The following is a 27,497-nucleotide window of genomic DNA, read 5'->3' as shown; positions in this document are numbered from 1 at the left end:
GAGAATTTTTCTTTAGGCTTAAAAGATAAAAACTCAAAAGTCTACTGGGGCTGGCAGTTAAGTTGGTGAACAGCTGGGTATAATGTCACAGGGCATGGTGAAAATTCTGGTAAAATTAAACATAAATATCCTATTTAAATGGAGCAGCTGCTATCCATTATCAGTAGCTACTATCTAGAAATTTGAACTTAATCTCATAAAAACTTTCTATATTTGGAGATGAGTTAAGATTAAGATTGGTCCCAAACTACTTTCCCAATTTTCATATGTTCACAACTATTTATGAACATTTAACTACATAAAAAAAAAATTTTTTGGTCTAAATTTGGCCTCTGGATCCTCAGTTTCCAACCTTTCCTATGCAGGAGTACATAGAAAGTCAAATCATAACCAAATGTTTGCTTACCTTATAAAGTTAAAATAAGAGGATCGGTGATTATTTAATGTCCCCAGTCTATTCAAGTCCCATGTAGTTTCCATTAGGGATAGCGCCGTCCATGAGGATCAGAAACACTATAAATTCACTCCCTCCGTTCCTCACATCCATGTCCAAATCAAAGATGGTCTGGTCATCAGCTCAGAGATACTCCTGCTCCAATCGTTGAGAATCCTTTTCTCTTGTATTGTACCTATGTCTGTGTCCAACTTCACCTCAACAACTCTCCATTTTTTTCTGTGCCTCTAGGATGATTAACTCTCTTTTGATTAAAAATCTATTCTATAGATATTTTAATACATTCTTCCTTGTTAATATAAGATTGGTTGCCCTGGGAACAGTCCTGTTTCTTTCAGGTGAATTAGGATTTGCCTGCTCAGATCCTTCCTGTGTTGATCTTACATTTAACTTTGATGTTATGTTATCTTCCTTGTGTCCAAGTTCTTGGGATCCAGCACAATGTAGCCTCCAATTCTGGACAATACTAACACTGGCTTATAGCATAGTATCCTCAAGGTTATGGAATGATATATGTTTCCAAATACTCAAAAAAAACTAATAGGTAAAAAATTAATTTATGTCTAAAATATCAAATCAGTTGCTGAAGGGGATGGCATTTACAGTATCCTGTATTTTCCCTTCTGGGTCCTGATATAAAAGGTCTGTAAATTAAGTTTGCAGACTTGTTGCAACGATGTTGCTAACCTTTTTAGATATCAGAGGGATTATTCATTATGAATTTGTACAAACTGGACAAACAGTTAACCAAGTTTACTATTTGGAAGTGCTGAAAGGCTGCATGAAAAAGTTACACAACCTGAACTTTTCGCCAACAATTCATGGCTCTTGCATCACGACAATGCACCAGCTCACACGGCACTGTCTGTGAGGGAGTTTTTAGCCAGTAAAAAAATAACTGTATTGGAACACCCTCCCTACACACCTGATCTGGCACCCAATGACTTCTTTCTTTACCCAAAGATGAAGGAAATATTGAAAGGAAGACATTTTGATGACATTCGGGACATCAAGGGTAATACGATGACAACTCTGATGGCCATTTCAGAAAGAGTTCCAAAATTTCTTTGAAGGATGGACTAGGCACTGGCATTTGGTGCATAGCTTCCCAAGGGGAGTACTTCAAAGGTGACTATAGTGATATTCAGCAATGAGGTATGTAGCACTTTTTCTAGGATGAGTTTGCGAACTTAATTGTCAGATCTTATATGCTAGAAACCTGCTATCATTTGCACAGAAATAGTTAAGAAGACCTTTGTATTGTCCTTGACAATCAGGGCACACTGAAATTTGTTATCAGACACCCAAATTGCTGCCTCATTGTTGATATACTACAAATGCATAAAACAGAGAAAACAGAGAAAAATTTTCGCAAAGAACAACTTGTATTTCCCATGGGATCTTGAGATGATGGGGCCATGAGTGTGGCCCTACCATTGGTCAGTTCTTTCGGAGAGGTGGCAATGCTGTCTCTACATTCTCCTTGTTTAGTTAGCATGCTGGGTAATCAGGGAGCTTTTCATTGGGGCCACTTGCTAGACAGTAGCTCCAACTTTGCCATCAGTGTCTTTAGAGGAGATGAAAGTCAGATAAGCAGGTGATATTTTCACTGTTTAGTAAAGCTTCAAAAATCTTTTACATGCAATCAGCTTGTACCAGCCATGGCTACCGCTTCTTGTTACTTAAGAACTATAGCCTTCTGCCTTTTATACTTAACCTTGTACACTGATTGTACTTAGATGACGTATAATATAGTGGTAAAGAATTTGGATTCTGGACGAGGAGGAAGAAAAGAGCCTCATCGTGGAAGGCAAGAGGGAAAAGAAAAAAGTAGAGAGGTTGACAATGCAAGTCTCTTCTTTACAAAGACAGCCATTTACAATTGCACAAGGAAAGGGGCAGAAACTTTGTGAAATTGAAAGGCTATATTTCTTTCTAAGTAAGAAGAAAATAGATGAAGTTACAAATCTACATAAACTATTTTACAACAGACCAGGCACAGTGTCCTCATTAAAGAAGAACGTGGGTCAGTTTAGTGGCTTTCCATTTGAAAAAGGAAGTACCCCGTATAAAAAGAGTGAAGAAATGTTGAAAAAATTTAGAAATGCCATGTTAAAGAGCATCTGTGACGTTCTTGATTTGGAAAGATCAGGTGTAAATAGTGAACTGGTGAAGAGAATCTTGAATTTCTTAACACATCCAAAGCCTTCTGGCAAACCACTGCCCAAGTCTAAAAACACTTCTAGCAAAGGCACAGAACAGTTCTGGAGTGGCAAGGTAAGCTAAGCAAACCACATGTCCCAAAATCCTGTCAGATGAATCTATCAGTGATGAAAAGAAAAACAAGGAAGAAACTTCAGGGGATGAAGATAATGAAAGTGAAAACCTAAACAGAAAGCCCCTTCTAAAAGTAAAACATTTGCGAAGAGCGATAATGTGAAGAAAGCAGATAGCAGCGCCACCAAGAAGAATCAAAACAATTCAAAAAAAAAGAAAGTGAAGCCGAGGATAGTTCAGATGATGAAACTTTAATTAAAAAATTGAAGAAATCTTCTACAGATGAAGAGTTAAAGGAAACAACCGTAAAGACATTATTTGCCAGTGGTAACTTGGAGGAAGTTACAATGAAGCAGATTTGTAAAAAGGTATATGAAAATTATACTGCTTATGATTTAAATGAAAGAAAAGGTTTCATAAAAATGACTGTTAAAGAGCTAATTTCTGGAGACAGATGACTAGTTCCATAGACTTCAAGATATGATTTACACCATTATTCCAGCAAAGACAATGTATTTCTTTTTCTAAATCCTTGCAAGCATTGTTGATAGAACTTACTGCTGACTTTTTTTTCATCTTGAGTATTAACATAAATTTGAGTTTGCCATTTCAAATTGCATTTCTATGCAGTTTTTAGTTTAAAATTTTGCATGGCAGTCAATGTTCCTTGCCTTTATAGTTGTATTTTGTACATTTTGGATTTCTTTATAAAAGAATATAGAGTCTTGAACTTTTGTAGTTTTTAGTGCAATATTAACTTTTGTAGTTAATATTTAGTTTTTAATATTAGCTTAAGACATACTTTTAGAGGGAAGTGGTAGATGAGGATCAAAAGGGGATCAAATATATGGTGATGGAAGGAGAACTGACTCTGGGTAGTGAACACACAATGGGATTTATAGATGATGTAATACAGAATTGTACACCTGAAATCTATGTAACTTTACAAACAATTGTCACCCCAATAAACTTTAATTTTTAAAAAAAGACATACTTTTAATCAAGTAGAACAGAAACTATTTTGATTGGCATTCATACAAGCAGAGACTATTGCAGTATTTAGTATATGAAATATTTTGAATATGTACACATCTCTCTGTCAGGGTAAAACCTCAGTGACAGTGTGTTCATCAATTAAGAATATACAAGCTTGGGCTTGCCCGGTGGCTCAGGCGGTTAGATTTCCATGCTCCTAACTCCGAAGGCTGCCGGTTCGATTGCCAGTGGGCTCTCAACCACAAGGTTGCCAGTTCAACAACTCGAGTCCCGCAAGGGATGGTGGGCTCCACTCCCTGCAACTAAGATTGAACACGGCACCTTGAGCTGAGCTGCCTCCCGGATGGCTCAGTTGGTTGGAGCACGGACTCTCAACCACAAGGTTGCCAGTTCGATTCCTCGAGTTCCACAAGGGATAGTGGGCTGTGCCCCCTGCAACTAGAAGGCAACTGGACCTGGAGCTGAGCTGCGCCCTCCACAACTAAGATTGAAAGGACAAAAACTTGACTTGGAAAAAAGGCCTGGAAGTACACACTATTCCCCAATACAGTCCTGTTCCCCTTCCCCAATAAAATCTTAAAAATAAAAAAAAAAAAAATCATTAAGGAAATTCTACAAAAAAAAAAAAAAAAAAAAAAAGAATATACAAGCTTCAGCTGTCCTGATGACTAAATTGGAACTTTTCTCCTGCACAAGTATATATGTCAAATTGTCAGCATGACAAAGTGACAGATAGTATTTTTATATTTTTAAAAACAAATTTGTTGCACATAATTTTTTTTATTTCTTTTGTGCAGGTCAATATTTAAACTCATAGGCAAGTATCTTTACAGTTATAAACTATGAAGTGTCAGTGTTCACCGGGATGGTACCACGGAGCAGTGAAAGTCGGAATTCAATGAAAGCACTGAAGGAACAGAGTTCTCTGCTTTGCTTTAAAAGTGTCAATTTGTAGTTTTAGTGTTAACTGGGCAACAGTGTCTATAGATACATTTTATACTAAGGATAGGCTAAAATCAACACATCATAACTTCACAAATTTGCAGAAGAGGGATTAAGTACAAGCACATTTGGCTTATAATACATGATTGATTTTTATTAACTGCTTTTGCCCGTATAAAAATGCTGATATTTACAGGGAACCTGGCCACCTTTACAATTATGACAGAAAGTACCAGGAGAATGCCAGAAGATAATGTGTAGGCAATAGTGGGTATCTCTGACAACGTATTTCTCAAAAGTGACAACCGACTTACTGTTAACATTAAAGAAATTTAACATATTTGTGGAATTAGAACAATTGGGTTTTAAATTTGGGCCAGTCAAGATTCTAGGTGATCAACATATAGATCACCCCTGACTGAGACTAATTTGTCTTTTAAATTGACTGTCTTACTCAGTTTTATTAAATAATCTCGAAATTTTAAAGTAAAACATGCTGCTTATGAGAGACTTAGGACTTTGATAAACCAATGGAGTGTTTATTGACAGTTAATAGGGATTTTCAGTTTTGACTTGTTTCTTGATAAAGTTGTTAATACATTAGAGAATACAAATGAATGGAATAAACTAAATGAGACCTAAGAATTGGCCTTGGATTTTAAATATTTAATTTGTTCCTATAAACCTTGTCAATTAAAATAACAAATCCAAAAAAAAGAATATGGATTCTAGAATAAACTGATTTCACAGCTTGTTCTGCCACCTAGAAGGTTGTGCCTCAATTTCCTCATCTGTAAAATAGGAATTAACATTGGACCTATGTGATTGAGTTTTTGTACCTATTACATGAGTTAATTCCTGAAACTTAGGATACTACCTGGCATATCATAAGCACTATATAAATTTTGTGTAACTAATTTTTATTATCACCTACATTGCCTTCTGTGTGGCTATGCTTTATTATTTTTTTCTGATGATTTTGTCCTATGTGTTCATAATTTCATATATGTCTGTCAAGCAGATGTCCCAATTTATGGTTTGGAAATATGTTCCATCAGGTAGTAGAAAGGCTCTTTGCTTTCTGGCCGCGGCCATCAAGTAAGCCAAGATGGGCATTTAAAGTACATCCAGGAGCTATGGAGGAAGCAGCAATTGGACGTAATGTGGGTTCTTCTCAGGGTGCGCTGCTGGCAGTACCGCCAGCTCTCTGCATTCCACAAGGCCCTCCGCCCCACTAAGCCCGACAAATCGCACAGGCTGGGATACAAGGCCACGTAAGACTAGGTCATCTTTTATCAGATTTGTGTGCGCCATAGGCGCCACAAACGCCCAGTTCCTAAGGGTGCAGCCTATGGCAAGCCAATCCATCATGGTATTAACCAGATGGTTTGCTCGAAGCCATCAGTCCGTTGCTGAGGAGCGAGCTGTGGGGCTCTGAGAGTCCTGAATTCTTACTGGGTTGGTGAAGATTCTGGGTACAAATTCTTTGAGGTTATCCTCACTGATCCATTCTACAAGACTATCAGATGGAATCCTGACACCCACTGGATCACAAAACCAGTCCACACGCACAGGGAGATGCGAAGCTGACATCTGCAGGCTGCAAGAGCCATGGCATTGGAAAGGGCCACAAGTTCCACCATTCTGTTAGTGGTTCTCACTGTGCAGCTTGGAGAAGGCGCAGTACTCTCCAGCTCCACTGTTACCGCTAATATGAGTAATGTTTGTAAAATTCTTACCTAGTAAACAATTAAAGTCAGTCATGTCTGCTTAAAGTGTTCTTTATCTGTTAAAACTAGTAGACTGCAGATTCTTTCATGAATGCATTGTCAAATTATGAAAGTTAAAGTGCAATAATGTTTGAAGAGTAAATGATGGTGTTATCTTGCTTCCCATAAAACAAATACTTTTGTTTTTGCTTTACTCGTTAGAGAGTTTATATGTCAGTATTTAAAATGCTCTTTGGTATAACAGGTGCAAAATAAATTCTGTGGAAGAGGAGTGCAAAACTAAAAAATATATATATATATATATATATATATATATATATATATATATATATTACATCAAAATTAAAGAAAACATTATTTCTGAACTAGTACCACTGTTCAATTTCCCTAAACTCAAATGCTAGCTGCAGAGTCCCCCAGCGGGAAACACCTCCTGACGTCTCCTGGTCCCTAGCACTCTGCTCCTCTTCTGTGTCCCCATAAAATATATTTTAAGATACTTTAGCTCAAAATCAAGTCTCAAGTGTCAAACAATGAATATGTTTTTTTTAACGTCACAAAAGGATATTCAGCAAGCTGTTCCAAGTTCCTTTGCTTTTAGAGCATGCACTCTGCCCAAATTAATGAGGCTTTTTAAACTCCACTGTCATTTTCAGTTTGGCTCTGCTTGGGATAACAATACTTCTGGCCATTAAAAAATAATTTTCAGAAATACTCTTATTGTAGCAGAGATCATTGTTACTTTAATATATAATAAGCTAGTCTATTCAGTAAGTCACATGGGATTCATTACTTTTCACTTAGTGCTTTCATTATTCAAGATATTGAAAGAAGGTATAAGCCTTATTATAGAGGTAACATTTTCAGCTACGCATTGCTGTGTAATAAACCATCTCAAAATGGTAATGGCTTATAATAACAGCCATGTTAGTAACTCTCGTGTTTCTGCAGGTTGACTAGAATCAGCTAGATGGTTCTTCTGTTCCATAGGATACTGACTGGGTCTGCAGTTGTCTGGGGTTTCACTGCACTGGGACATCCAAGAAAGGTCACTCTGAGGCTGGCAGTTGGTACTGGTACTGCCTGTCCACTAGGGACTTTTCTTGGGTTATAAACCAAAGCACCTCAGGTTTCAGGCTGCTGATAGCATGACAGCTGGGTTTTCAGAATGAACATCACAAGAGCGCGTGTTTCAAGAGGAAAGAAATGGAAACTATTAGTCCTCTTAAGGCTTGAACTCAAAAGTCCCAGAACGTTTTGTTGGTCAAAGGTATCACAAGAGAAGCTCAGATTCAAAGAGAGGGGGTATACAGACAGTCCCTGACTGACAATCGTTCAACTTATGATTTTTTAACTTTATAAAGGTGCAAAAGCAATATTCAATCAGCAGAAACTGTACTTTGAATTTTGATCTTTTCCCAGGCTAGAAATATGCAGTATAATACTCTCTTCTGATGATGGACAGCAGCAGCAAGCCACAGGTCCCAGTCTGCCATGAAATCATAAGGGTAAACAACTGATACTCTACAATGTAATACGTTGAAAGCAATTTTTGGATACTGTGTTTTGTGTTTTCACATCCCATCAGGTCTGCAAATCACCCATCTATGTCTCCTACTTCTGGTGAGAAGAAAAAGAGGAAGGCATTTACTCAAGAAGAAATGCAAGACAATTACCCAGCTGTGGGCGAATGTAAGCGTTCTGAGCATATTTACCATAGGCTAGGCTAAGCTGTGATGTTTTGGTAGGTTAGGTGTATTCAATGCATTTTCGATTTACGATAATTTTAATTTATGATGTTTACCAGGACATAATCCCATTGTACGTTGAGGCATATCTGTAACTCTATCTCTCCTGTGAGGCGTGGCTACAGTGCAGGAGTGGAGGAACTGGAAGGGCCATCTTTGGAGATTGGCTATCATGATAACCCAAAACGCTCCTCTTCCCCACAGAGTTCTTATCTGTTGATGGATAACAAATGGAATTAAGAGAGTCTTTCCAGAGACAAAATATATTATGAATAATGTCTCTGAATTTTATTGAAAGAGAATAGAAAATATGATCTTGGAATCAAAACATTGGGGTTCTAATCCAGGCTCTATAATTTATAAACTAAGGTGACCTAGAACAATTCAAACAATTCACATAAACTGATTATCTCATATTATTCTCTTACAAGATCAGACTGAGGAAAAACAGGCAAGGAGGAAGAAAATAAAAGAATTGATAAATGGCCAATATGTAACTTTCAAAGAAAAAATTATTAATCAGATTTAGGAAGACAAACTCAGTGTCTCGATATAGTCCCAGGATACTGTCAGGATCCTCTGACAGTTATCAAACCACAAAACATAAAAAGCCACATCGTTGGTTTAGTCCCCCATGTATGGTCAAAGACAAAAGGCAAAAGGCACGAGGACAGACTGACTAATTGGGATGCAGGCCTGGGTCAGACAACGGCAGAGTTAAAGGACATTAGGTCATCCTCCTGGTCTCTCTGCTCCTTATCCAGATTTTCAGAATTAATAAGCAACTCTAAATTTAAAAACTTTAACCCTAGTTCCACATCAAAACTGCCTGTGGAACTTAAAAAAGCATAAGTTCACATTGCGTATAGTATCCCTCCTATGTGGAACACCCTTTTCTCCTGGTTAATTCAAATTTTACCTTTAAGTCGCAGCTCAGAAGTCACCTCCTCCCAAAGGTCTTCCAGAGACCCTTCAGCCCAGGTTAGATTCTGTATCTCTCCTTTGTGTTCCCATAGATTTACTAAATATGGCCTATTTTTGTTCTCTCTCTCCTTCAGTATACTGTGAAGCTAATGAATTCCTAAGACCTAGCACAGTGTCCACTATCTTCCATAACCTAGATAGATGATAGATGATAGATAGACGGATAGATAGATAGATAGATAGATAGATAGATAGATAGATAGATAGGGAGGGAAGAGAGAAGGGAAGAAGAAGGAAGGAAGGAGGAAGGAAGGAAGGAAGGAAGGAAGGAAGGAAGGAAGGAAGGAAGGAAGGAAGGAAGGAAGGAAGGAAGGAAAGGAAGGAAGGAGGGAAGGAGGAAGGAAGGAAGGAAGGAAGGAAGGAAGGAAGGAAGGAGAAAGAAAGAAAGAAAGAAAGAAAGAAAAGAAAGAAAAGAAAGAAAGAAAGAAAGAAAGAAAGAAAAGAAAGAGAAAAGAAAAGAAAAGAAAGAAAGAAGAAAGGAAAGAGAGAGTGAGGGAGGGAGGGAAGAAGAGGGAAAGGAGGAGGGAGGAAGATCACAGGCTCAGTTTCTTTGTGCCATCTACAATACACACATACACACACATTTACAACCTGGCCCTCTGCCAAGAGATTCTAAACCAGTGGACATATATTTTAAAGATTTTAATCTTGAAATATAGTCAGGGTTGATATTTATTGCTTTATGTTTGACAAGCACAAAAGTCAGCTTATACAGGCACAAAAATCCTATATTGATCCAAATGCTGGGCATGAAATCCAAGGATAGGAATATTATGTGTTTCTCCTGGTCCAGGTATGGAAACTGAGGGAAATAGCTAATATTTTTTGATCACTTATTATATGTCGAGCACTGTTCCAAATGTCTTAAGTATATTTTATTTTCACTGTGACAACAACAGCCCTAGCTTATTATCTCTATTTTGACTGATGAGGAAATTGGGGGAACGGTACAGACAAAATAAGTATTCAGGTCCAGTAGCAGGTAGACTCTGGTACACAACTGTAATGAGAGCAGCAGGAGGACTGTATCCCTTTAGCTTTCTCTGTAGACTGTAAAGCACAAGACTATACATAGTTTGATGTTCAATACATATTTATCATCAGCATCACGGGGCTTATGTTGTCTCTTCTTATAATCAGAAAACATACAATGTGTATAAAATGATTAAAGCACAAAAACCATTAAAACAGTAAGCAGATATTTAACTACAGTGCTACCAGTGGGTTGGAAATATGGTAGAAAATGGAACATGAAAAAAATATAGAAAAAGTAAGGATTGAGTTGAATTTTCTAAGCAATAGGTGAGATGTTTTCAAGAATACCCAGGTGGGTGCTCTTTACTTCCCATCAAAATCCAGTATTAAGGCCAAGTTTATGGTGTGCAACTTGTGGGTTTGCACAGGACCCATGCTTAAAAGGCTTCTCTTGGTTTAATGCTCTGCTGTCACTATCTTTTTTCTTTTTAATTAAGATTTATCGGGGTGGGGCCGGCCCAGTGGCTCAAACGGTTGGAGCTCCGTGCTCTTAACTCCGAAGGCTGCCGGTTCAATTCCCACACGGGCCAGTGGGCTCTCAACCACAAGGTTGCTAGTTCAACTCTTCGAATCCCGCAGGGATGGTGGGCTCGGTCCCCTGCAACTAGCAACAGCAACTGGACCTGGAGCTGAGCTGTGCCCTCCACAACTAAGACTAAAAGGACAACAACTTGAAGCTGAACAGCACCCTCCACAACTAAGATTGAAAGGACAACAACTTGACTTGGAAAAGAAAAAAGTCCTGGAAGTACACACTGTTCCCTAATAAAGTCCTGTTCCCCTTCCCCAATAAAAAATCTTTAAAAAAAAATTTTATCGGGGTGACAATGATTAGTAAAATTACATAGGTTTCAGGTGTACAATTCTGTAATCATCATCTATACATCACATTGTGTGTTCACCATCCAGAGTCAGTTCTTTCATCACCATATAATTGGCCCCGTTTACCCTCATCTACCATCCCTCTCCCTGCTGTCACTATTTGATAATTGAATAAAGAACCACCCAATTTCATTTTATATTTTTCCAGCAAATTATGTGGCTAGTCCTGTTCAGGAGGTTCTGTAACGCCCCTCATTTCAGAACAATACGCAAAAGAGACATTTTGTAATAGATGGCTACGGCCAACACACTGGCAAAAATGAGGCAGTGGCTTAAATATCTGTAATAACAAATGAGAAGAGAATTGTTAGACTCAGAAATACAGATGGGGTCTTAGAAATCCTTGTAATTAGTATATCAGTCTTAAATCAAGGGAGCGACAAGCCAGACATGAAGCAGATTAGATCAGCAGGTACTGGCCCAGCATGGAATACAGAAGTGGATCAATGGACAGCCGCAACAAGGACAGTGAAATAACAGACATGGATAAATATCAGGACAATATCCTTAGCAGGACTTGCACAGTATTTTTTCAAAGCCTCTGGAAAAATAGTCAGTAATAAATATGAGAGGGTATACATTTTTCTGGATCATTTGAACTGTGTTTATGCTTCAATGAACTGCTAGTAATATCTATATAATTAATTTCATGATGTGAGTTCACTTGTTCTAAATTAATCATTTTTGATGCCTTTGTAAATGACTGCGATAGAAGAACCTCTTCCAGAATTGTTAATTACAGGAAAGTAACTAGATATTTGTGCTGACACTCTTGTTACTCAGAAGGAAGAGATGAGGCAAGAACATAATATGAATGATACTGTAAAGACTTGTTCCTGTATATGTGAGCTCGCTGCTTAGGGCATTCACTGGGAAGGAAAAGGTGCTCGTAATAATGTCTAATATTTGAGTGCTTTATGTGCATTACTTGTTTAATTCCTTTAAGAGCTCTATGAGGCAGATACTATTTCGATCCCCACATTATTGATGGAGAAATTGAGGTACAGTTGGGTTACATTATATCCGCATAGAGTTAAGCCATTTTCTAATCAAGGATCAAATAGATGGAAACATTAAAGAAAATATAATTTATGTATTTACATATGTGTGTGTTTGTGTGACATACATCCAGACTTATACCCATGAGTATGACTCTAGTACAGTGCTCTGACACACTGCTTTATGCTGCACTATTTGTTCTTCCACAGGTGGATGCCTTACCACCAGAACTCATCATCCTTATCCTCCTGAACACATATGAACTAGGTCATTAGTTTAAAAGACTATCCTCTTCCCACTGAATTAGAATATTACATGCAAAAAAAAATATGAAGCTAAAAATTTTGTACCATATGCAAAAATTAACTCAAAATGGGTCATGACCTAAACATAAAATCTAAAACTATAAAACCTCTAGGAAAAAAAAAAAACTTGGTAGTGACCTTTCATTACATAAACATTTCTTAAATAGGAAACAAATAGCTCAAACTCTTTTAGAAAATTGATAAATTGAACTTTATCAAAATTAAAATATTTTACTCTTCAAAACACACTGATAATAAGACAAGCCACAACTAGGAGAAAATACAAACATGTATCTAGAGTATATAAAGAACTCTTACACACAATAATTAGAAGATAAGCAAATAGTCAAATAATCATGGGTAAAATATTTGAACTGACACTTCCCTAAAGATTTAGATAACTAGTAAGCACGTGAAGATGCTTAATATTATTAGTAACTGGGAGATAGAAATTAAAACTTAAAATACAACTGGACCCTCACTAGACTGATTACATTAAAAACTGCCAAATACCAAGTTTTGGTGAGGGTGTGGAGCAACTGGAACTCTCATATACTGGCACTGGGAAAGCAAAATAGATATCTTTTGCTTTTAGTCACTTTAGAAAACAGTTTGGAAGTTGTTTGGTTACACTAAGCATACACTTATCATACAACCCAGCAATTCCACTTCTAGAAGTTTACCCAAGAGAAATGAAAACTTATGTCCACACCAAGACTATTTCATAATAGGTTCACTCATAACTGCCAAAAAAACTGGAAAGAACTCAAATGTCCAATAACTTGTGAATGCATAAATAAATATCCATACAAGAGAATGCTATTCAGCAATAAAAATAAACTACTGATACCCACAAGACCATAGATGAATTTCAAAAGTGGTTATGTTCTGTGAGAGAAGCCAGACACAAAAGCCTTCAATTCTACAGTCTCATTCATACACAATTCTTAGGGAGGCAGACTAACAGATACAGAAAACAGTGAGTGATGGCAGAAGTACAGGAGAGGATTGACTGGAATGATCATAAATGAAGAACTCTTTGGTACAATAGAAATATCTGTGTGATGACTGTGGTGGCTAAGTGTACATATTTGCTAAAAATAATTGAATTGTACACTTAAATAAATTTTAATTGTGCAAATTACACCTCAATAAAGCTGACTTTAAAAAGCATCTTTAATCAAAAATGCAGCAAATTTGTTGAACAGCTACATCATACAGAGTTTTGCACCTAAGTAAGATTATTTTTGTATTATCTTCTTCATTCATCTGTAAGTTTTGTCAGGGTAGTTGCTTGCCCGTTTATTGTTTCCAGTACCATTTTAGAATCACATAAATTATTTAACAAATATTTTCTGATCAAGCATCTTTGTTTTGAAACATGTTTCAATTAATCACACAGACTAGACTCCATAAAGGTAAAATATTGTTTTTGCACTGCCAGCATTAATCGGTATATGGGGTGGGGAGAGCGAGGACTTCTTGATTGCCATGTATAGGATATTGAAGTCATTTCATCCCTTCAGGACACTCACTGGTGGCAACAATTACTGCTGCCCAGATAAATTTAGCAAAATCTTAGATGTTTGCATTCACCTTGATTTATTGTTTGGTACTTGTAGATAAAAATTTGCCTGCTAACTTCATTTCATTCAAAAACTCACCTTTTGATGAAGGGAGGTCTGAAAGCCCGTGTGTGTGCTTGTTTCCTGCATCTTCTACTCACCCATGCCCACATCGATAGAGATGCCAACCGGAGGCTGGACCAGCACAGGATCTTAAAAACAGAAGTTTGGGGGATTCTGAACCCTAAACCTGTTAAATAAAATACTTTTCATTCCCTTTTCCAAATGCAGCTTTTAAAATGATGTACATAAAATAGAACATATTTCAAAGTTCAGCATAGAAAAATAATAAATGTAAGAATAAGAATTATGTAGTGCTTTTCTGCTTAAAAATTACTTTGTATACATAGTCTCAGATCAAACCAAACTACTAGAGGGTCAGCCATGATTTAAGATTAACTTCTCATAAATAATTTTTTTTCCTTTGAATATACAACATCTCTAAGAAGTTTCCTAACACTTGACCAACCCTAAGATGGCTCGGCACAATACACACCTCACTGCACAGATGACATGTGTCATTCATTTAAAACCTCCATGCATGGAATGCAAAGAGAATGACCAGACCTCTCTGGTTGTTAGTGAGAACACGTTTAAAAAGGGCTTTTTAAAAACCAATTAAACTCATGTCATTTCCTAATACAACCGAGTTCCTACTGTTTCGGAACAGATAATATCTCAAAGTGAAACATTTTTGGCACAGCCAAATCTAGCATATAGTTTCACTCCACGCCCTGGGTTTCTTCCAGGATGAAAGTCGATTTGCCTGACTAAAAATGATGAGATGCCACTAGGCACACAGACACATACTTTAGGAAAGTGAGCTCTAGGTTGAATGATGAAGTAGGAAAGTTGCCATTGGGGATGCATTAAAGATCTTGGGGTGTGCTTCAAGAGCTTGGAAATAAAGTGAGTTTCAAAGAATTACATTAATAGTAATTCACATTTTTCTACTGTAGCACTAAACCAAAATATTATCTGCTATATGATGAAGTTTAGACACATGTAGAACTCTAATCAGGGTAGTCTATTTCGTTTATCCTTTTTCCCCTTTAAAAAAAATTAAGGTAGCATACAGAAATATACAATACAATAAGAGGGCAATAGATAAAAAATAAATGTTGATACATCTAGGTATTAGAGTGGAAAATTGAGCACACAAATTTCCTTTCTTCTCAAACCCCTCTAAAATAATGGAACAGGGACTTTAAGGCATAACAGCAGAAGATGGAAGAACAGGAGGTAATAGCAGCAAAATTTTAGAATAGATGGGCTAGTGGTAATGACATAAACTACCTAAGAAACAAAATCCTAAAGCAGTAGAGGAGAATGCCAAAAATAAATCTTATTTATTCAACAGAATCCTCAAAAAGTCAGGAATTGATGGCACCAGTTCACTTTTGAAATGTGACAAAGAAAATACCCTAAAATAAGGAGGCTTGCTTGGAGCAGTAGTTTTTCAGGTCCTCTCTCCTTCCCCAGCAAAAACTGAAATTTTATTTATTACAGAAGTTAAAAAACAGAGCCTCTGAATTTGGGGGCGGGAGGGGGTGGCTGGTGGGATACCAGAAAGAGATGAGGGTAGAGAATGAGTACTAAATGCTTACTGGGTTTTGGATCCCAATCCACTCTCTTGACTCAGATCTCAGAACACCAGCAGTAGCTAGACCTTCCATATCCATGAAGAAGTTTCAAAGGATCTTCTTTGGAGAATCTGACTACTTAAAAGGAAAGATCTAGAAGACACTAACATCAGAGGTTCACCCCAAAAGACCCAGACACATGAATTTAGAGTAAAATTCTTGGTACACAAGCCCTAACTTCACCCTCCGTCCTTTTAAATGGTTTTTAATGGGAGAAGCAAACAAAAATTTCTCTTAAATGGGAGCAGCAAGCAGAAACTACCAACATCTGAGTAAAGCCTCTCATGCAAAAGACAACAACTTGGGGGGAAACAAGGACTACACAAAGAGAAGAAAACATAAAAATTGTTAATATATTCAAAGAGATAAAAATAATTTATTGCATCCATAAAGGCTGAAACAATGCTGTTAGAACTATTCCAAAAACAAAGCAGAACAAAAAAAAGGATCTCTCTGAAATTAAACATATGATTACAGAAGTGAAAACCTCAGTAGAAGTGTTGAAAGATAAAACTGAGTAAAATTCTCATAAAGAGTAAAAAAATTTAGAGAAGAAAAATTAGAAAACAATGATGAGAATAACTAGTTCAGGAGGTCTAATGTCTGAATAATAGAGATTGCAGAAAAAAGAACATAGAAAATGAAGAGAGAAAATCATTTAGATTTTTCAAGAAAATGTCCCATAATTAAAGGACATTTCATGCTTTTTCAGATTGAAAGAATTCAGGACAATAGATTAAAGTATACTACATTAGGTATATTATCATAAAATTTCACATCTCTGGCGACAAAGAGAACAGCAAAAAACAGGTCACATACAAACAGTATCATCATACTTCAAGAGCTGTAACTGGAACCTTAAAGATATACAGCAATAACTTTAAAGTACTAAAGGAAGGAGGTATATAACAGCCAGAGTAAAAAATTAAGTGTGAAAGTAAAGACCATTTTGGACTTTGGATTTTGGAAATTTATCCCCCTGCTCAGAAATCTACAGGAGGGTTAGCTTCACTAACATGAACGTGTAAGCCAAGAAAGAAGATAAGAAACTAAGGAAATAATGGATACTCACTAGAGAGGGGAAAAAAAATTCCCAGATGATGGTAAAGGAAGTTTCTATACTAACAGCTGTGCCTCAGCAAAGAAGGAAAACAATCCTGATTGGGATAGAGCAGAAAGCTCTTCAGGAAGAGATTTATTCAGGAAGATAAAACTGATAGAACACCTAATATATCTCAACATCTTGAGGCTATTCAGACAATTATGATCTCCAGGGAAAACATAAAGTGGTGCAAGGAAAGCAAAATTATCAAGATTCACTACATGGTTCAACTATCAATTGTATTTAGTTCTATCAAGAGGGTGTAGGCTGAGAAGTGGCAGTGTGCAGTAGAGAGGGGAAGTGGTGATCGAGTTAAGCTGCAGGTTCCATAGTTGGAAGTCAATAGGTCAGGCTTGAAACTGACAAACCACGGAGTGGCAATGAAGTATGTTATTTAGAGACACAAAAATGTAACCCAGGGGCGGCCAGATGCCTCAGTTGATTGGAGCACAAGCTCTGGACAACAGGGTTGCTGGTTCAATTCCCACATGGGATGGTGGGCTGCACCCCCTGTAACTAAGACTGAAAACAGCAACTGGACTTGGAGTGGAGCTGCACCCTCCACAACTAGATTGAGGGGCAACGACTTGGAGCTGATGGGCCCTGGAGAAACAAACACACTGTTCCCCAACATTCCCCAATAAGAATTCTTTAAAAAAAAAAGGGGGGATCCCAAAATAATCTAAAAGTGAGAGTAAGGAAAAGTAGACTTCTGGTTTTCATAACAAATCTTGTAAGAACTATTTGCCTCTTTAAACTTTGTACATGTATAACTAGAAAAAATAAAACTGAAAAAAAAAATTTAGCAAGTGGTTAGTTTTGGAGATTATGAATGTACACCAAGAGAACATTCCTAATGATGATTTTGTAGCATAAGTTGAATTTTCCAATGACATCATACATGGAATTATTAAATGCATATCTCAAAAAATTTAGACAGAAGTGAAAATGGCATGACCATATCTCCAGCAGCCTAAGACCTAAAGTGAACTCCATTATACTCTACCGCTTTGACAGAATAATGTGGAAATTGATCAGAGGTAGCCTTTTCCAAATTAGTTATATTTACTATAGAATTACACAACAACAACAAATCAATTCAATTTAAAAGTACCCAATGAATCTAAACTAAACTTTCCTATTAACAGACTCACTACATCAACACATATTTCTTGGAGTAGGGCCATCAGGCCACATAGCTGGGTGTCGCTGTTGATTCATTATTTGACGTGTGGGGACAGATGATTTTGCTTTTCCAAGGGTTTGCTAGGCCATGACTATGGATTGGATCTGATACAACTGTTTTCCAAAGAACATTCCAGAGCCTCTGGACAGAGACCCAACCTTGAAGCATGAGGAGAGTGGAGGAACAGCATATATCCTTGCCATCAGAGCAAACTAGTGATATTAAGCTGTGTAAGCTTGGGATGCTTATACTTAGTGAAATTTTGTATGCTGGTCTCAGATACTATTATTGCATATTTCAGTTCCACTACCCCCACCAATCTGCATGTATGTTTCATGTGGGTGTAAATTAAGCAACTCTATTATGTTGATCCTGAGAAGATGTGGTGTCCTTCCCTGAATGTTGCTACATCAATGTGTGGCTTGAGAATGATATGGTGCTATGATAAAAACTGGATTTACAGTTATAATTCATACTCACAATCCATGGACATTCTCTGGAAAACTGCCTATTGATTATAAAGATATTGATGGCAGAGATGCATGTAAATAGCTCGAATTAAACCTCTTCTTAAAATGTGAGTCAACAACCATAAAAAAGAATGAAATTTTACCATCTGCAACAACATGCAAGGACTAGAGAGTATTGTGCTGAGTGGAGTAAGTCAGACAGAGAAAGACAAGTACCATATAATCTCACTTATATGTGGAATCTAAAGAACAAAATAAATGAACAAACAACAGAAACAAACGCATAGATATAGATAACATTTTGATGGTTGCCAGATGGGAGACAGGTTGGGAAGCTGGTTAAAAATGGGAAGGGACTAAGCAGCACAATTAGTAGTTACAAAATATCCATGAGAATGTAAAGTATAACATAGGAATATAGTCAATAATATTGTATTAACTATGCATGGTGTCAGATGAGTACTGGGTGTATCAGGGTGAGCACTTTGTAAGTTATATAAATATCTAATCATTGTGTTGTATACCTGAAACAAATATAATATTGTATGCCAATTGTAACTGAAAAATATTTTTAATAATTTTTAAAAATAGGTGAAAATGATGAATACTCCTAAATTAATAAACTAGAAGTTACTTTAAATGTGTATACATAAAGAAATAAATTACATATAAGTTTAAGAGAAGAGAATATTTTTTGGGGGGGAACGAAGCCAGAAAAAAGGCCAGAGACACAAAAGTGCAATCCATCAGTTCCTTCAAAATCATTTGATTGTCCTCAAAGAGACACCGTGGGATGCTGAGAATGACAACCTTATGTGATGCTACTACAACAAATACAACAGTGAGTTTCAATGAGTTGTTTGATGCAGTCTAATGGCAAACACCAAAGCACAGTTTAGTAAAAGTAATATCATTAAAAGCCCAAACAATCTGGTTCATAGTCACAGTTCTCTAATGGTTTATCATAAGAGGAAGAGTGTGCAGCGAAAAATACTTAGGGCGAAGATTCAAAATATCCAGGTTTCCATCCCAGCTCTGACACTTACAAAATATATGCTGTTGGGCAATTTGGTCATGATATAATTCTATGAAGTGATTATTTTACTGTAAATTAGCTTAATGCAGTAACTCTTTATATCAAGAAAAATTCCCATGAGTAGGTGGAAGGAAAATGGTGGCAGAAATGAGGCAATCATAGAAGGACCATGAGTTTCATGAGAACACTGGTATATCAGTTTGCTAGGGCCACCAACACAAAATACCACATCCTGGCTGGCTTACACAACAGAAATGTATTTTCTCAGAGTTCTGGAGGCTAGAAGTACAAGATCCAAGTGCCAACAGGGTTGGTTTCCTCTGAGGGCTCTCTCTGGCTTATAGATGGTCACCTCTTGTTTCCTCTTTACATGGTCACCTCTCTGTGCATAAGTACCTCTGGTGTTTCTTTTTGTGTATCCAAACTTCCTTTCCTTATAATGACACCAGTGAGATTGTATTGGGGCCCACCCTAATGGCCTCATTTTAACTTAGTCACCGTTTTAAAGACCCTATCACCAAATACGGTGACATTTTGAGATATTGGGGGTTAGGACTTCAACCTATGAATCTGGTAGAGACATAACTCAGTCCACAAAAACTGGGAAGGAGACAAACAAGGGGATCATAGAAAAGCAACAAATGAGAGGTGAGAAGACAGCAAAGTCAGTTTTGGTGTCCTTCCCAACCCAGCTTTAAGTGGGCTTCAGTTTTTGTCTTCTCTCAACTGTCTTCCTATAGGGCTTGGTGAGAACCTGAGAGTGAAAAAGCATCCTTGGCGGCTTCATCCTCCAACCCTGAAAATGTGGGGATGATGAAGCAAGCAGGTGAATGGGAGAAGAGAAGCGACTCTATTACAACTCTTCAGAATGCCAGAATTTAGAGGGAAGTTCACACTGTGGCACAAAAACTAGCTCTTTACCTCTTGACCTTTCAGCCCTTCTATAAGATACCTCACAGAAAATTCTCACTCTCTGTTTTTATTCCTCATCAGCCCCATGCCGTGAGCCAGTTTTGGGGATCCTCCAGGGCTATTCACGAAAGGAAGTCATTCATGGTGACAGAAATTATATAATGCTGAGTAAATTCACAGGTCCACAGATTGTATGCACATCACTACCATTTTTCCTAGTAATTCATCGCACAGGAAAAATGTCATCCCTTAATTTTCAGTATAAACTATTCAGCAATTATATTGCTTTGGATTCCAATCCAAAGAACTGAAAAGTATGCTGCTACTGATGGCAGTAAAGGCATTAGTTAAATACTACAGTGAAAAATATGTAGCACACACTTTGACACCTACGCATTTATGGCATTTGCTGAATTTCAGGGTAGCAAGATAGTTCCCCTGGAAAAGTTTGTCCTCTCCTGCTGTCCTGATATTCATATCAGGTAAAATGAAATGGTTATAACATCTCAAAATCACCAGTAACCATTTTTTTCTGGTGAAAATTTATGGGAATTTAGTTTTCTAATTACAACAATTTGCTGCTAATGTTTAAAATGACTTCATGTATTAAATTCATAAAATTGAGGAGCACTGCATCTCTGACACATGCAAAACATTATGGTTGGTTTCTTAAAGCAAGTATTTATCCATGGTAGCATAATTAGACATGGCATAGATGATCCATGCAGGTGAGTTGTTTGATTTTCAATTAATACGAGTATATTTATGCCAAATTCTCTTAATTAAGTTGTTTATATTTATTTTTTGAGAGTACCATATCTCCTCTTTCAGTTTTATACAATTTTTGCCTGACACCAGTTTCCTGTTGCAAGATATTTATATAGTGATTTACAGGTGCAACAAACTGAACAATCTGGGACCAGCAGACACTATTTTACTACCACATTACAAAGTTGTTTTTGCACCTCAGAAAATATTCAGCAGAAACTCACTGTGAACTTTCTAACCTATGGCCAAATGCAAGTGACTGAATTCAGCCATCAAAAATATTCCTGGGCCGCCCCGGTGGCTCAGGCAGTTGGAGATCCATGCTCCTAACTCTGAAGGCTGCCGGTTCGATTCCCACATGGGCCAGAGGGCTCTCAACCACAAGGTTGCCGGTTTGACTCCCGCAAGGGATGGTGGGCTGTTCCCCTGCAACTAGCAACGGCAACTGGACCTGGAGCTGAGCTGCGCCCTCCACAACTAAGACTGAAAGGACAACAACTTGACTTGGAAAAAAAGTCCTGGAGGTACACACTGTTCCCCAATAAAGTCCTGTTACGCTTCCCCAATTAAAAAAAGAAAAAAGAAAGAAAAAAAGATACCAATCATTTAAAAATATATATTACTAATTCTCTCTCTCATTCTCTCTCCTCATTTTTATTCCCATTGCCATGACTCCAATTTGGTTGTTCATTAACCCATTCCTGAGTTACTGCAACACCTTTAACACATTTCTTTAGTTCAAGGTCTACTCAGTCTCTGTACTAATTTGTATTGTATCCAATAGTACATTAACCCTGTTATAGCACTCCTGTCATCACACTACTTCCCACTTTCTTCTTTGTTTTCTCAAAAACATTCACAATTTCAAAATAGAACACAGTTATATACTCTCTATTCAAGGCCCTCTGTTATGCACTGCATGTTAGCGTACCCCCCAAAATTCATATATTGACACCGTATTCCCCAATGTGATGGTTTTGGAGATGGGGGTCTATGGGAGACAATTAGGTCATAAGGATGGAGGCTTCATGATGGAGTTAGTGCCCTTAGAGAGAACTTGCTTCTCTCCCTGCTCTCTGCCATGTGAGAAGACAACGAGAAGACAGGCATCCGCATGCCAGGAAGCAGGCTTTCATCTAACATGGGAGCAGCCAGCACATTGATCTTGGACTTCCCAGCCTCCATAACTGTGAGAAATAAATGTCTATCATTTACGGCACCTGAACTCTGGTCTTTTGTTACAGCAGCCTGAGCTGACTAAGACACCCTCCAAAAACTCTATCATCATTTCAATTCAGCTTTTCTGTTGCCCAACCCAAAACCTAATTTCATATTCACTCTACATTGGCACCTGCATGTATGTATTTATAATTCATGTCTTCCCATTTTCCTACCAACCTAGAAAATTACTTTATTGATATTACCTATCTTACACTTTTTTATTTTATGTCCAGTCTTCTAAACAAAGCCTTCTAATAACTATTCGAGGATACTCACCAAGTAATCTCTGACTTCTCACTACCTTTTTTTCTATATTAAATAAATCATTTAAAAATTGAATTGGGTTGTATTATGTGTAAGTAGGTCTTTCTAACAAAATTATATGTGCTTCAAAGGAAGAACTATGTTTTATTCCTTATTTAATATCTCCTACATGCTTCACATATTATTAGGCACAGGGTAAAAATAATAGATGCAGATATAGGTATATAGATACAAAAGAGATAATTACTTATTTACCACATTAACCTTATTCATTATATTAATATTAATCAATAAGATTTATTCATGAATATGATCACTTATTAGCTCGGTGATCTTGGGCAAGTTTCTTAACCTCTCTGTATTCAGTTTCTTCATCAGTAAAATGGAGGATGATAATATCTTCCTATTGGTTAATTATGAGCATTAAATAAATAAGAACACTTAGATCAATATCTAGTGCATAGAAAGCATTCAGTAAGTGTTTATTACAACTGTCATCATCATCATCAACATAATCTTTATCTTCATTATCTCATCAAAGGGATGAGTCTATGCATGTACTCATACATCCAGTCAGTCAGTCAGTCAACAAATATTTGTGTTCAGTGTAGCCCACTTAGCTTATTTCCAGTGCGATTGTTTTCACACATTGCACTTCAGAGCCCCTCTATGCTGTCACAGAAGAAGTCGGTGCCAAGAAAACATATTCTCAAGCCGCTTAGCCCAAATCAACCAGAGCAGCAAGCTTTCATCCAAATTTCAGATGAACAACAGCAAAGCAAGTCAAAAAACCAATGTTCTAATGCGTTAAATAACACCACAAATGCCATTGCTCTCCTAAGCTGTGTAAACTCCCAAGCTTAAAGTTTTTCGTAGCCTGCTCTTTTATAAATGGTCTTTCCCAAACCTCAATGAATAAGCTTAAATAGAATTATATACTACACAAATTTACACCCCCAAAAGTCCCATTGCTTTTTTTCTACATATCTCTTTATTCCAGGTTTCACAGTCAGCTCTACAATAATAGTAAAAATAAATATATTAGAGGATACTAAAGCTTAATCACTGGAAAGGAGAACATAGAAAGATTAAGTAATTTTACAGCCAATTGTTGAATAATATTTAATGAGTGCTCCTTATATGCCAAGTATTGTTTTTGCAAAACCAGTTTGAGTCACAAATATTAGAAAAGATTAATATCCCACCCTCTTTAGTCCATGTGTCGTGGGACAATATGGAAATATACCTTTGTAGAATTAGTTAGAAATTAAACAAATATTGTACTTAGAAAAAAATCACAAAATGATAATTTTAATATATATTATCATTATGTTATCAATATGTGCAGTGGGTTTGCCTACCACAAATTCTTTTCTAGCTCTTGTGAAATTAGACTGCAGGTTAGTTTCACACCAAGTCTGTTGCTTTGCTTTGCTTGCTTTGCTTTGCAATCATAGACAAAAGTGCAGACAAATCCACTTTAAATATGCATTCAGTTACAATAGTAAATATATATTTTCAAACTGCACATACTATCTAGGCATACACTTGCTTTGTGCACAATTAAAGACAATGACTAACAAATAAAATAGGTATTTTCCATATGTGATGTAATGTTCTATTAATGATATAAAGATAGCTTTATTTTTCCATTGTCTCACTTTTTGAAGGGTCTCCTTTCTAGAATAAATTATATTACAAATGTTGTTGAAGGAGACATTTAATTAATTCCCTACCTTCATACAATAAGTCTGATGCAAAAAACTATGCAGGGATACAGTTCTCTCTTCTTTTAATTAATTTCCCACTGTTGTCAGTTATATCTACGTGATTAAAGACAAATCCAGACACATTTTGATTTATATTTGGATCTAGGAACAAAATCAAGGTGACTTTGTTATCAACTAAAGTAATAATAAGGTTATAAAGCAATTAACCAATAGTCTTTTCATCTTTCAGTGAGGCCTCAACATGGAAAGTATCTTCCCTACTATTGAAAGAAGAAATTACTTTCACTACAACAGTGAAATTTACAGTGAAGATTCATGATGACATTACCCTCAGATTTTCCAGATTTTGTGATTTTGCTCTCCAGTCTCCCATCTGTTGTGCATCAATTAGAGTTTGTGATTTCAGAGTACTAATGACATAGTTAGAACATAACAGGCAGTAACCAAGATATTATCACCTCATGTTTTCCAAATACCAAAGTAGGGTTTTTTTTGTCTAGTTTGTTTTTCAGTCCTCTTGCTTGGTTTTTCATTGATTCTGTTTCCCAGGATCTAAGAGCAAGAGATAAGGCAAATGAAAAAAAAAGAAAGAATTAGAAGAGGTTCTTGGATCAGACCATCCGCAAATGATGTTAATGAAGACTTAAGACTGTAAACTTAAGACTGATGTTAATGGAGACTTAAGAGACTGTAAACGTTCTGTTGTTTTATAGAAATGATTTAATTTTTTCTGATAGTTAAAAATGAAAATCAGAATCTGTCAAAACAGAATAGTTATGACCTATCATTTTTTTCTACCTAAGGAGCTAAGTTTAGAGGTTAAAGAAACATAGCTTTATTTCAAATCCCAGTAGCCAAATTAGTAACTGGATAGATGACAGTAATGGAAGCTGGGAGACCTGAATTATAAACAGGGCTCTTTGGTGAAAGTTTCCCCCTAGTATTAAAACTTTGTCATCCCTACACAGGATGTGAGAACAGCACAGGGAATAGAGTCAATGGGATTGTAACAGCTGTATATGATGCCAGCGGAGTAGTAGCGTGGGTGGGAGGGGGGTCATCACTTTGTGAGCTGTATAAATGTCTAACTATTACATTGTTTGTACACCTGAAACCAATAAAAAATAATAACAATGTGTGTACACCACTTAGCATAGTGCCTGGCACATGATACATGCTAAATAAATGGTAGCTATTATTACTATTATGACTGTTAAAAAAAAAAACTTTGTCATCCTCATGGGGAGAATACGTGTATTGAAGCGTGGGGGAGTATTTGAGGGGGATTAATGAGAATGTTGTCTTTTACTGTAATAATTTTTTTCTTTAAATATTCATGAAAATTTTTTATCATACCTCGTATATGATCCATGCTCTTATAAACCCCCACAATGCCTAGGTTTCCATTACTCGCATATCCTGATTCTCTTCTTTCAGTTCAGGCTCTTTATCTTTGTCATCTCTATTTCCTCCTCTCAACACCTGAATATTTGTGCCTCAAGACTATGTTTCACAAGACTTTGCAATATTTTTGACCCATCACCCCTTTACCCCACAAAATCAGGTGTGATCAAAAAATATGGTGAATGTTTAAATTGTTTTAAAAAATGAGCACAGTAAAAGACACATTGCCATTAATCCCCCTCAAAAATATCCCCTCACTTCAAACACTTACCCATACCATCATTCTTGCCACTTTCTGAAGCAATTCTGGAAGTCTTTATCCTCCATCATGACAACGCTCTGTGTCACACATCACTTCTGGTACGACAATTTCTGTCAAATAAAAACATTACGGTGTGTCCTCATCCACCTTATTCACTAGATCTGGCACCGTGCAACTTCTGGCTCTTCCCCAAAGTCAAAATGACCATGAAAGGAAAACATTTTGAATCTATTCAGGACATCGAGGCAGCCACGACAATGCAACTAAAGACACTCACAAAAGAGGACTTCCAGAACTGCTTCAGAAAGTGGCAAGAATGATGGGATAAGTGTATTTGAAGCGCGGGGGAGTACTTGAGGGGAATTAATGGGAATGTGTCTTTTACTGTAATAATTTTTTTATTTAAATATTCATGAAACTTTTTATCATACCTCTTATATGAATCCATGCTCTTATAAACCCCAAAAATGCCTTCATGCTGGACAAAATAGTGAATTCATCTGCGTAAGGAATTTAGATAAGAAAAAGCAGTTTTCAAAGGACTTAAATATGAAATCAAGATGGAAAGTGCAGAGTCACCTTGGCGGTCCCCCGGATCTGTCTCTTGCTTCAACAGTTTGAACGGAACAGACCCATGGACGTCCCTTCTTCTAGCCTCCAACTAGCCTCCAACCTCCCTTCTAGTCTCAACCTTCAGAACCAACTCAGCCATCTTCAGCCTCCGAGACCAGCCAACACCGTTTTTTAAGCTTAACTCCTTATTGCCGAGCAACCATTTACTCCCAAGTTCGTCAGAATTATGCCACCAAGGTGGAGGTCAGCTGCCTGGTCAACCTGCATCTGCAGGCCTCCTACACCTACCTCTCTCAAGGCTTCTATTTCAACTGCGATGATGTGGCTATAGAAGGCCTGCGCCACTTCTTCCATGAGTTGGCCAAGGAGAAGCACAAGGACACTGAGTATCTCTTGAAGATACAAAACCAGCGTGGTGGCCATGCCCTCTTCTAGGACCTGCAGAAGCCTTCCCAAGATGACTGGGGTAAAACTCTGGACGCCATGGAAGCCACCATGGTCATGGAGAAGAATCTGAACCAGGACCTTTTGGATCTGCATGCCCTGGGTTCTGCCGACACAGATCCCATCTCTGTGACTTCCTGGAGAACCACTTCCTAAATGTGGAGGTGAAACTTGTCAAGAAGATGGGCAACCACCTGACTAACCTCCGCAGGCTGGCCAGCGCCTAGGCCAGGCTTGGCGAAAAGCTCACCCTAAAGCATGACTAGGAGCTTTTGGAGCCCACAGGTTTTTGAGGGGCCCCTCTGGATCCCCCTGGTGTTGGGCTTCTGCCTGAGCCTCTCCCTGCAACCACGAGGAAGCCTTCAAATCACCTGGAACCCTCTCCTATGCCATGGACAAAATTGGAACAATAAATCTTTAGGCAGCAAAAAATAAGATGAACGTGCATATATAAGATGTAATCAAAATACTAATATATAAATAATAGGAATATGTATAATGAGAG

General features: G+C 37.3%; 3 pseudogenes; all 3 read left to right on the top strand.

Annotated features, from left to right (window-relative positions):
* Nucleotides 1-1,872: 1,872 nt before the first annotated feature.
* On the top strand, nt 1,873-3,189 carry LOC117032611 (protein DEK-like; annotated as a pseudogene).
* Nucleotides 3,190-4,592: 1,403 nt separating this feature from the next.
* Nucleotides 4,593-6,381, top strand: LOC117032595 (60S ribosomal protein L15-like; annotated as a pseudogene).
* Nucleotides 6,382-6,525: 144 nt separating this feature from the next.
* Nucleotides 6,526-27,219, top strand: LOC117032579 (ferritin light chain-like; annotated as a pseudogene).
* Nucleotides 27,220-27,497: the final 278 nt, after the last annotated feature.

This window comes from Rhinolophus ferrumequinum, chromosome 2 (genome assembly GCF_004115265.2).
Source record: "Rhinolophus ferrumequinum isolate MPI-CBG mRhiFer1 chromosome 2, mRhiFer1_v1.p, whole genome shotgun sequence".
NCBI lineage: Eukaryota > Metazoa > Chordata > Mammalia > Chiroptera > Rhinolophidae > Rhinolophus > Rhinolophus ferrumequinum.
The sequence above is the reverse complement of the archived record's forward strand: the minus strand, read 5'-3'. Positions and strand labels throughout refer to the sequence as shown.